We start from the raw sequence: 10472 nt of genomic DNA, 5'->3' as shown, positions 1-10472 counted from the left end.
TGGGTCATGAAGATCTTTTTGTACAGTTCTGTGTATTCTTGCCACCTCTTCTTAATATCTTCTGCTTCTGTTAGGTCCATACCATTTCTGTCCTGTATCGAGCCCATCTTTGCATGAAATGTTGCCTTGGTATCTCTAATTTTCTTGAAGAGATCTCTAGTCTTTCCCATTCTATTGTTTTGATGGTTATTTACACTGTAATAAATATTTGTGTTTGTAAAAGGATACAATGCTCCTTCTGAAGTTGTTTAGATAACACACTCATATTAACTCCTCATTAATTTTCCTATTTGCTTAGCAATTTGAAAGTTCTAAATAATTATTTTTGTCTTAAAATTAACAACTTGTAGAATCATCATTAATTTTTGTAGTGTGTTACAATAATAAATGTATATTTAACCATAACTCATGAATTCTAAGACATAGACTTTCATTCCAAGGTCCTTGCACAATACTTTCCCATATTTGAAAATATTCAGATGACAAGAAATTCAAATGACATGGCTTTTTTTTTTCCTGGTTGGATTTTCTTGCATTAAAAAGTAGTGATGTATGATTACACAGTCATTGATCTCACATACATTCAGGGGTCCCAGAAATGATTTTTGAAGTGAGTCTTCAGTTATTTAGCCTTTTGATGGCTGCAGCTCAAACAATGGGAGATTTTGGCCAAGCACCAGGGTTGAAGGCTGAGTTTGGTACATTCTAGTCTCATTTGTGAAAATGAAACTGCACCTTTTGTATGGAGTGAATTACCAGCATCAAGAGTTTGGGACTGGTGTCTTTAGGGCAGGGTTGGTAAGGGGCATGCAATTTAAATGGGAGGAACTGATATCCGAGACTATATAAGAAGTCAGGGTAGAGCCTGGACAGAGGCTGCTCATCCCCACTAATATCTCGCCATATTGACAAGGGACAGGCTTTTCATCCAGCCTAGTCTGACTGGAGAAGGAAGCATAGAAGGGTGATAAGTCAGCCTGAGCTGAAACTGGTGGGAATCACCAGCCTTCAGAGCTCCAAGAAGGCCTGTCACTTGGAGATGGGGGGAGAAGTGGAGAGGACCCTATTTCCTTTTATCCCCTATCTCCTCACTCCAGAAAGGTTCTTCCTCAGCTCACTTTGACACATAATTGACCAGAGACATATTAATATCTCTTTTGTTATTATCCAAAGGTTATTGCCCATAGATATATCAATATGTTTTTAGGGAGTGATACAGTTAACATCACCATGCAAGGTTGTTAGGGCTTAAAATGCATCAAGGGTTTATTATACAACTTATGATTGTAGTTATCATTCCCATTTTGCTCCATTAGGATTTTATTCCAACCTGGTGTATATTACAAACACAAGTTTATTACCATAAAATTTTCAAAAATGACACATCATATCCATCTTGTGGATGGAGAGCCCCCCTGCAAACATCCACCTTGTCAACTAGCAGGAAAAATAAAAGAACATATTCTAGAGGAAATAATACCCACAGGACTAAAATTAAATGCCGTCAGAAAGTGTAGAGTCTGCTTTTCCAGGGGAGAGCACTGTGAAACACGGTACATTTGTCACAATATTCTGTTTTCCTGCACAGACATGACTGCTGTACTGCCTACCACACTCTAATGAAATAACAGAATGCTTTTAGTTAAGACATGTACAAAGGTTCAAATAAATACATTAAGTGCCAAAAAAGTTGTTGATATTTACTCAAATTTGGGTGTTTTGATATTCACTTACATAACAAATCACCAGCCACAAGCGTTAGTTTCTGCAAAAATTCCCGTTTTTTATCTTAATCTTAATTCTTAACCATATCTTAATTCTTGATCTTAATATCTTAATCAATATTAAGAATGTTCAATTCCAAATGCAGAGCGATTCTTTCTTAGCCTGTTTCCCTGGGGGTCTTTAGGGTCTGCCCTGCCTAGCTGGCTCAGAGAGACCCCCTAGACTGGAGTGTATACCACTGACCTGCAGCTGAAGGCCTGATGAGCTTCAGATCCTACAGAGCAAACATTCTTTCTCAACTAAAAACTGTCCCCCCACTTTCCTGTTCTTTCCCACTGCCTTAGTCTGCTCAGAGCATTAAGTGTGAAGCTGTTTGGTTATATTCCAGTAGGCCAGCACTAGAGCTTGGAAGGTGGAAGTTATCATTATTAAATACATTTCAAGTCTTCCACACATATCTGCATACAGCAAACATTAAAAATTAATGCCTTTAATGATAAAACCCAGAATAACGATGCTGTTATTACTAATTGTAATTTATGGCCAGCTGGTAGTGTGTTAAGTGCTCTGAAGAACATAAAGGTACAAAACAGCCTTCTTTGAATAGGTGAGTAGGATGAATGATTTCCTTGCTCTTGAGATCGCCTGCACATTTGATGCTTACTCACAGAGTAAGCGAGGAACCCCTTCTTCCTGGTTATAGGCCAGTCTGCCCCTTTAACAGTGTGGGAGGAAGAAGGAAGTCTTTGAGGCATTTCAAGGGGTGATTATAACCATTCTTTTCTGTGGTCCATGAAGTTATGATTCACATGACTGGCATCAGCTAGCATTTGATGTTATTAGTTATCTTCTCCTGTATGCTATCAGTCCCTCTACAAAGTAATAAGTCCCTTGAGATCTGGATCATTTTATATCTCCCAGCGACTGCTACAGTGTCTTAATTTGCATTATTGTAAAAGCTCTTAAAATGGAATTGTGTGTGTGTGTGTGTCTGCACGCACAAGTCTTTTGGCCCTTACAAAATTTTAAACTTTTTGATGTTCAAGGCAATGTCTTACTTATTATCTGTAGTTTTTAGTAGAGCCCTGTTCTCCCTATTAACATATATTGATTGGTTAAATATTAAGCTATGATCACTTTTCTCATAGCTCTGCTATTATTACACATTAATGAGACACAGGGAGAAAGCAATGGCACCCCACTCCAGTACTCTTGCCTGGAAAATCCCATGGGCGGAGGAACCTGGTAGGCTACAGTCCATGTGGTTGCGAAGAGTCGGACATGACTGAGCGACTTCACTTTCACTTTTCACTTTCATGCCTTGGAGAAGGAAATGGCAACCCACTCCAGTGTTCTTGCCTGGAGAATCCCAGGGATGGGGGAGCCTGGTGGACTGCTGTCTCTGGGGTCGCACAGAGTCGGACATGACTGAAGCGACTTAGCAGCAGCAGCAGCAGCAGCAGCAGCAATGAGACACAAGATTCTCCATTTACTCATTCACTCATTCATTCATTCATAAAATATAGGCTTTTACATTTTTCTAAGCATTATACTAAGTGCCAAGGATACAGAGGCAAAGTAGACAAGGCTGTGCTCTGTTGGAACTTATTCTCTTAGGATAGACAATAATCAAATTAGAGCATGGAGAGGCAGAATGACTTCTAACTGTGGTGAGTGCTGGTAGGTAAATTATGGGTAGAAGGGGAGAGGTGGGAAGGATGCCACTTCAGAGAGTCACCAGGGAAAATCTCTACAACAAGGAGAGGGCTGGTTGGGCATTATCCACAGATGCTCTGAGATGATGCTTCTGAGGCTGAAAGCATTTAGCTTCTTAAGTTTGCTTTATCTAATTTATTTATTCATTCAGTAATTCCTTTATCATTTATTATGCCCGTGAGTGTGGGGTTCTGAGTACTTGGCCCTGAGGATCCAGAGATGATGATGGCATGACCCTGCCCTTGAGGAATTTGCAATGCAGTGGTAATGAGCATCCTTGAGATGTCAAATGCAGTGGACTCCTCTGAGCTGAAGGCTGAAGGAGTCTGGGATATGGTTCATTTTGCATGTGCTCACTCAGCTCCTGGCCCAGGGCTGCACTGGGGTCAGCCCTCAGTGAAGGAGGAAGTGGGAGGACAGGCGGAGGGGCAGAGGTCACTGAGAACTCGAGCAGCTCTGGGCCTGAAGTAGGGCTCTGGTCAGAGCCTGGATGGCCGCCTTGTTCTTCATTTGAATTCGCTCTCTGCAGAATTAATTGCTAAAATCCTTCAGAAACCAGCAGGGAGGTGTTACTTGCCCAGAAGACATTTTCATTTAGCGAAATTTGTGCCTATGACACATTTCTAAGAGGAACCAGATTTCATATCCTTTATATTTCTTGCAGGACCTGTTAGAGGACTTTGTGTGTATGTACATGTGCATATGTACATATGTGTATGTATTTGGTTGTTTGATTGACTTGAGCTCTAGAACCAAAGAAGGAAAACGATTTTTGGTTTCTAAAAGGCTGTACTCTTGGTCCCTGAATAGAAGATGAGTCATAAGAATGTCAAAAGACAGTTTAAAAGGAGAAACACAGGATTATGAGTTCCTCCTGGTTATTGCATATAAATTGCTTCTTTGCCTGAAAGATCATGTTCCATAGGGACTAGCAAGTGCCTGGCTTAATTTGTTGGTTCCTGTGCGACGGAGTGAATTGAGTTCTTCCCCCTAGTAGTGGGGTGATTGTGTCTAGAATATCAAGCACAGGAGGTGGGCATTAATTAGAACTAAAGGCCTGTAATTGGAGTTGCCTTTATCCCTCCTTCCATTCTCCAAGCCTGAGACTGTCAGAAGGCTCGTTTTCACTGAAGCATCATAATTAACGCAGAACCTAATGTGAAAGGCAGATGAGGTTGAAACCCAAAATAGCTCAGCGCTACCCAAGGGTTTATATGTGAAGAGCTGTGGGAAACAGGCCTAGGAGAAGAGGAGGCCGGCATTTAGGTTGACCTCCAAATGTTTTCTTTTCAGAGAGGGAGTTTAGAAGTCAAGCCGGTAAGTACCCTTTCATATTCCTAAAAGGAACGTTCTAAAACATTGAACTAGTCACTGATGGAATGGGGTGTAGAACCCTGGTCTCCAGAAGTTGCAGGAACCACACTGGCAAGTCTCAAATCCTCTGCTTTCCTTTTATTGCCCCTGATTGTAAGAGAAGATTTCCTTCTTCATGAGGCTGACATCTTTTTTTTTTTTTGGTGGGACCTGGGAGGGCTGGTAAATGTAATAATGTCCACAAAGTCCTTGGAGTACCTTGGAAGAAAATTCAAGGTATTTCTCTTGTTACTGCTGGTCTTCCAATTCCCCTGAACTCTGAGAACCCATTTAAGTGATTACTTCATGAGGAGGTTAGTAGAAAAGCAAGACTAATATATTTCTTCATTTGGCAGCTCCCACACAGCAAAGAACCCTAAGTGCACTTACAATCACTGTCATAGTCTCACACCTTCCCCCTGGGTTCTGCTTAGAACATAATACACTAAACACCTGCTATTTGTCTCCTAAGAAGACCAGATTTCATGAACTTTCCACAGATTGCTTGCAGCACCCCTTGTGCACAGCACAAATATTTACTTAATTCCATGTCACGGGGGAACTAAGAGAAAGATAAGGGGAGTGCCTGTGCCACCTTATAATTCCAAGTCCCCAATTCAGAGAGAGGCAAAACAGGAAAAGAGAAAACTGAGGAATAGTTTAGGTTCTCCACACCAGGCTTCCTTGGGGGACTCAAAGTCATTGGCTTAATTTCCATCCTGAGCTATTTGTTGAAAGGAAATCCCCTAAATATATACAGTGTTCCTCTTCCCATCAAGAGGAGGTTCCAGAGGAGTGTCACATGATATTAGGTGTAAGAACAAGGACAACAATTGCTAATTTGATACGCAGATGATTGGCACGTTAGGAAACTGTCTCATTGCACTTGCTGCTACAGGGTGCTCCCATGACTTGGGGGCATCAACATGCAATTCCTCTGGTGATGATGGAAATGGCATGCAGATTATTCACAGCCAGATGCAGATTCAGGAATGCTGGGGGCACCCACATGCAGAAACCAGCTACTTTGTTTCTACGTTGTTCAGTGGCTCAGTCTTGTCTGACTCTTTGTGACCCCATGCCAGGCTTCCCTGTCCTTTACTATGTCCCAGAGTTTGCTCAAACTCATGTCCATTGAGTCAGTGATGCCAGCCAACCATCTCATCCTCTGTCTCCCTCTTCTCCTCCTGCCTTCAGTCTTTCCCAGCATCAGGGTCTTTTCCAGTGAGTTGGCTTTTCATATCAGGTGGCCAAAGTATTGGAGCTTCAGCTTCACCATCAGTCCTTCCAATGAATAGTCAGGGTTGATTTCCTTTAGAATTGACTTGTTTGATCTCTGTAGAATATTTTTATTCCCTAGTGGTTTTTTTCTTTAAATCTTTTCTTATGGGTGGTAATCTACTATGTCATTAAGTTGCTTTATCAGTAGATTTCCTAGATCATGTGGATTTTTATTCTCTTTTAAATATAAGTTTATTTATTTATTGGCTGGGTTGGGTCTTTGTTGCTGTATGGGCTTTTCTCTAGTTGCAGGGAGCTGCGCCTGCTCTCTAGTTGTGGTATGTGGGCTTTGCATTGCGGTGATTTCTCTTGTTGCAGAGCGCAGGCTCTAGGCACACAGGCTTCAGCAGTTGTGGCTCATGGGCTTCAGCAGTTGTGGCCCATGGGCTTCAGCAGTTGTGGCTCATGGGCTTCAGCAGTTGTGGCTTGTGGTCTCTGGAGCGCAGCTCAGTAGTTGTAGCACATGGGCTCAGTTGCTCCGTGGTGAGGGGGATCCTTCTGGACCAGGGATTGAACTGATGTCTCTTGCACTGGCAGGTGGATTCTCTACAACCGAGCCACCTGGGAAGCCCTGGGTTTTTATTCTGATGCTTGGCCATTTTGGAAAAATCAGGGATAAATTGTTTTCCCAATCAAGATATAATCAGGGCTGGCTTTATTTTAGAGACATTGCTTTCTGATTTTTCAAACTTCCTCTGACATTTAGTAATTTACCTGAACTGAAATACTTGCTAGTACAAATAACTTGAGCCAAAGTCAAACAGTGTAAACAGTGTAAAGACTTTTGGGGAAGAGTCACTGGGTAGCTGTGAACATGAGCTTTGGGGTTGACTGAGATATGTAGCTAGGGTTAAAAAATGGTGTCAAACTGGTACACTCTGGCTGATGTGGCCCTACTGATTAGTGGGTATATGAGATACTGTTTATTCCTTAGAGTGAATATAACATCTGCATGCAGCCCAGTCCTCTGATTTTGACAGTGGCACCAAGGTGTTTTGCTCCTTGGCAGAAAACTTTTGACAAACCTAGACAGAATATTAAAAAGTGGAGATATCACTTTGCCAACAAATGTCCATCTAGTCAAAGCTATGATTTTTTCAAGCAGTCATGTATGGATGCGAGAGTTGAACCATAAGGAAGGCTGAGTATGGAAAAATTGATTGTTTTGGATTGTGGTGTTGGAGAAGACTCTTGAGAGTCTCTTGGACTGCAAGGAGATGAAACCAGTCAATTCTAAAGGAAATCAGTCCTGAATATTCATTGGAAGGACTGCTGCTGAAGCTGAAGCTCTAGTACTTTGGCCACCTAATGCAAAGAGCTGACTCATTGGAAAAGACCCTGATGCTGGCAAAGATTGAGGGCAGGAGGAGAGGGGGCCGACAGAGGATGAGATGGTTGGATGGTGTCATTGACTCAACAGACATGTTTGAGCAAACTCTGGGAGATAGTGAAGGACAGGGAAACCTGGCATGCTGCAGTCCATGGGGTCACAAGAGTCAGACACAACTGAGAGGCTGAACAACAGCAAGGTTTTTGAAAGATGGTGTTGCTTTCCATACACTCAAACTTAAAAGACTGGAGATACATAATTTAAATATGTACAATTGTTATTTTTTTGAAAAGACTGGAGATAAAACTTCAGATCCCTTCACTTTCTCCATAATGTCTTTAATAGGCTAACATTCTTCATATTTTTTGCCAAATTTTCTAGAATGATAGAAGTTAAAGGTGCCTGAGGAAACAGGCTGTTTTCCTCAGGTTTCAGACAACTAGAGACTAGGAAAGATAGGTGGGAAGAGACCAACAGATAAAGCTGTAAATGTGCCAGTAGTGAAGGGCATTGAATACAGTTATATAGGAAAGAACACCAACATGGGTTAAAGTTTCAGCTCCACTAAAAGTCGCATCAGCTATCTATCCTGATTCTTAAGGTGACAGATGGGTAGAAGACTTCACTGAAAAGACCCAGATTGAGTTTCCATATTTCTGCTCTGCTAGCCTCAAACCATCAGAATTAGCTCCTCTCATGCTTGCACAAGTGTTGCTGCAGCTTTTGTATCACATAATTATGCACCAATATCTGAAGATAAATACAGGGTCTACTTTATTTTATAAAACCTAAGATGTCTTTGTTTGGAAGATGCACTATTAATATTTTATATACTACCGCAAAAGGAACAATACTGCCAGTTGGATTTTGACAAGCCATTTATTGTCAAATGCATCCTGAATTAACCAATCGATGAAATGTTTCTTATGTAAGAATGCCTTTGAAACCTTTTATCATAGCATTTCCCCTCTGTCAGCAGACTTCCCACATACCAGTCCTCGAGCCAGTCCCTGGTAGTACCCCATGTCTTGTGTATGTCCTCCTCTTCTCTCCGAGGGCCTTGGAAGTTTGCAGCTTCGGCTGGGCCACTTCCATGCAAGCCCATCATTTTACGAAGTCTCTGGCTTCTCCCACCACTTCTGGATTTTGGCAAACACCACGCTAGCAGTTACTTCTTATGGGACAAACTGTTACCAGTGGAAGAACAGAGAGTGGGATGGGACTTGTAGACAAATTGCTTCCTCTCTGACCCAACCACCCCACAACACCGCCTCCCCCTCATCCCGTTCCATAGCATGGGTTTTGGTTGTAGCTTCTTTGGAGATAGTCTCAACTGGCTCAGTAACTTCGGTTACTTCGGTAACTGTTAACTTCGGTAACTGTGTCTCTATGACATGGTGGGCCAACCTGAAAAAGAATCATGTTTGTGTATTTTCCATTCTTCCTTGCGTCATTCCCTCCTTCCTTCACTCCTGATGCCCCGGCATCATACCTCTCAATAACATATTCACACTTTACCCTTGCCTCAGACCTTGTTTTCTAGGGAAGGAGGCTGATCCAACCACCACTATGACCTCAAATCAATCCAGATTAGTTCTAGCTACTTGAGGGAGAGGTAGACTTCAGAAGAAAACTAGGGCTCTGCTGATATGGAAGGGAAATGGTATAGCTGGAGAGTGGGCCATCAGCGGAATTGACTAGTACCTGCCCTGCTTCCCAGGGTTGTCAAAGAGTTAAACAGATAATGAGGTACAAATGTTCTCAAGCATAACATAAAAATGTAGAGTTGTCATTGGACTCATGACTCTTCACAAGAACTTTACTAATTCATTCATCTGACAAAAATTATTTAATGAGCACGTACTGTTTGCCAGTCCAGTGGCTGGCAGAGGTAATACAACAGTTTCTGATTTGCAGGAGCTTCTTATCTATAGGGAAAATAAGCAAATAAATTACATGTGATTACGGATTGAGGGCAGGAGAAGGGGATGACAGAGATGAGATTGTTGGATGGCATCACCGACTCAATGGACATGAGTTTGGGTAAACTCCGGGAGTTGATGATGGACCGGGAAGCTTGGAGTGCTGCGGTCCATGGGGTCTCAAAGATACGGACGTGACTGAGCAACTGAACTGAGCTGACTGAACAGTTTTCTAAGGGAAATGGAGGGTGTGTTGTAAGAACTTAGGTTTGGAGTCGGGGGTCAAAAAAAGCTGCATGGGCAAAATGACATATAAGCTAAGAGCTGGAGGAGGACTTGGGGATAGGTGGTTGGGAGGGGGGCACAGAGGTGTGATAGGTGGAAGGAAAATCATCTACAAAGGTGAGGAGATAAAAGAGGGCTTGGGTAGGATGGCAAAGCCCAGTTTATGGCACATGGCTCCCTTGGCTTGAATTGAGAAGGCAATGAGGAACCACTGAAATGTTTAAGAAGCATAGTTTTAGGCTGATTCATGTTGATGTTTGGCAGAAACCAACAAAATTCTGTAAAGCAATTATCCTTCAATTACAAAATAAATTAATTTTTAAAAAAATTTTATTTTATTTTTAAACTTTACATAATTGTATTAGTTTTGCCAAATATCAAAATGAATCCGCCACAGGTATACATGTGTTCCCCATCCTGAACCCTCCTCTCTTCTCCCTCCCCATACCATCCCTCTGGGTCATCCCAGTGCACTAGCCCCAAGCATCCAGTATCGTGCATCGAACCTGGACTGGCAACTCGTTTCATACATGATATTATACATGTTTTTAAAAAGCATTGTTTTAGAAAAACCTCTTCAATAATGGTAGAATGAATGGAGTGGTGAGGAGGATGCTAAGAAGTCAGGAAGCTGAGACACAATCATATAATGTGGCATTTCCTTTTCTTTATTTAATTGAGTTTGGAGGAGTTTTTCTTAGTTAAATATTCTTTGTAATTTATAATTTAGGTGGGATGAATTGAGAGAGTAGCACTGACACGTACATACTACCTGGTGTAGAATAGCCAGTAGGAAGCTGATGTACAGCACAAGGGGCTCCGCCGGGTGCTCTGTGACAACCTAGAGGGGTGCAATGGGG

Source organism: Bison bison, unplaced genomic scaffold (genome assembly GCF_000754665.1).
Source record: "Bison bison bison isolate TAMUID 2011002044 unplaced genomic scaffold, Bison_UMD1.0 scf7180017864289, whole genome shotgun sequence".
In the NCBI taxonomy this organism is placed as follows: domain Eukaryota; kingdom Metazoa; phylum Chordata; class Mammalia; order Artiodactyla; family Bovidae; genus Bison; species Bison bison.
Note: the sequence above shows the minus strand (reverse complement) of the source record.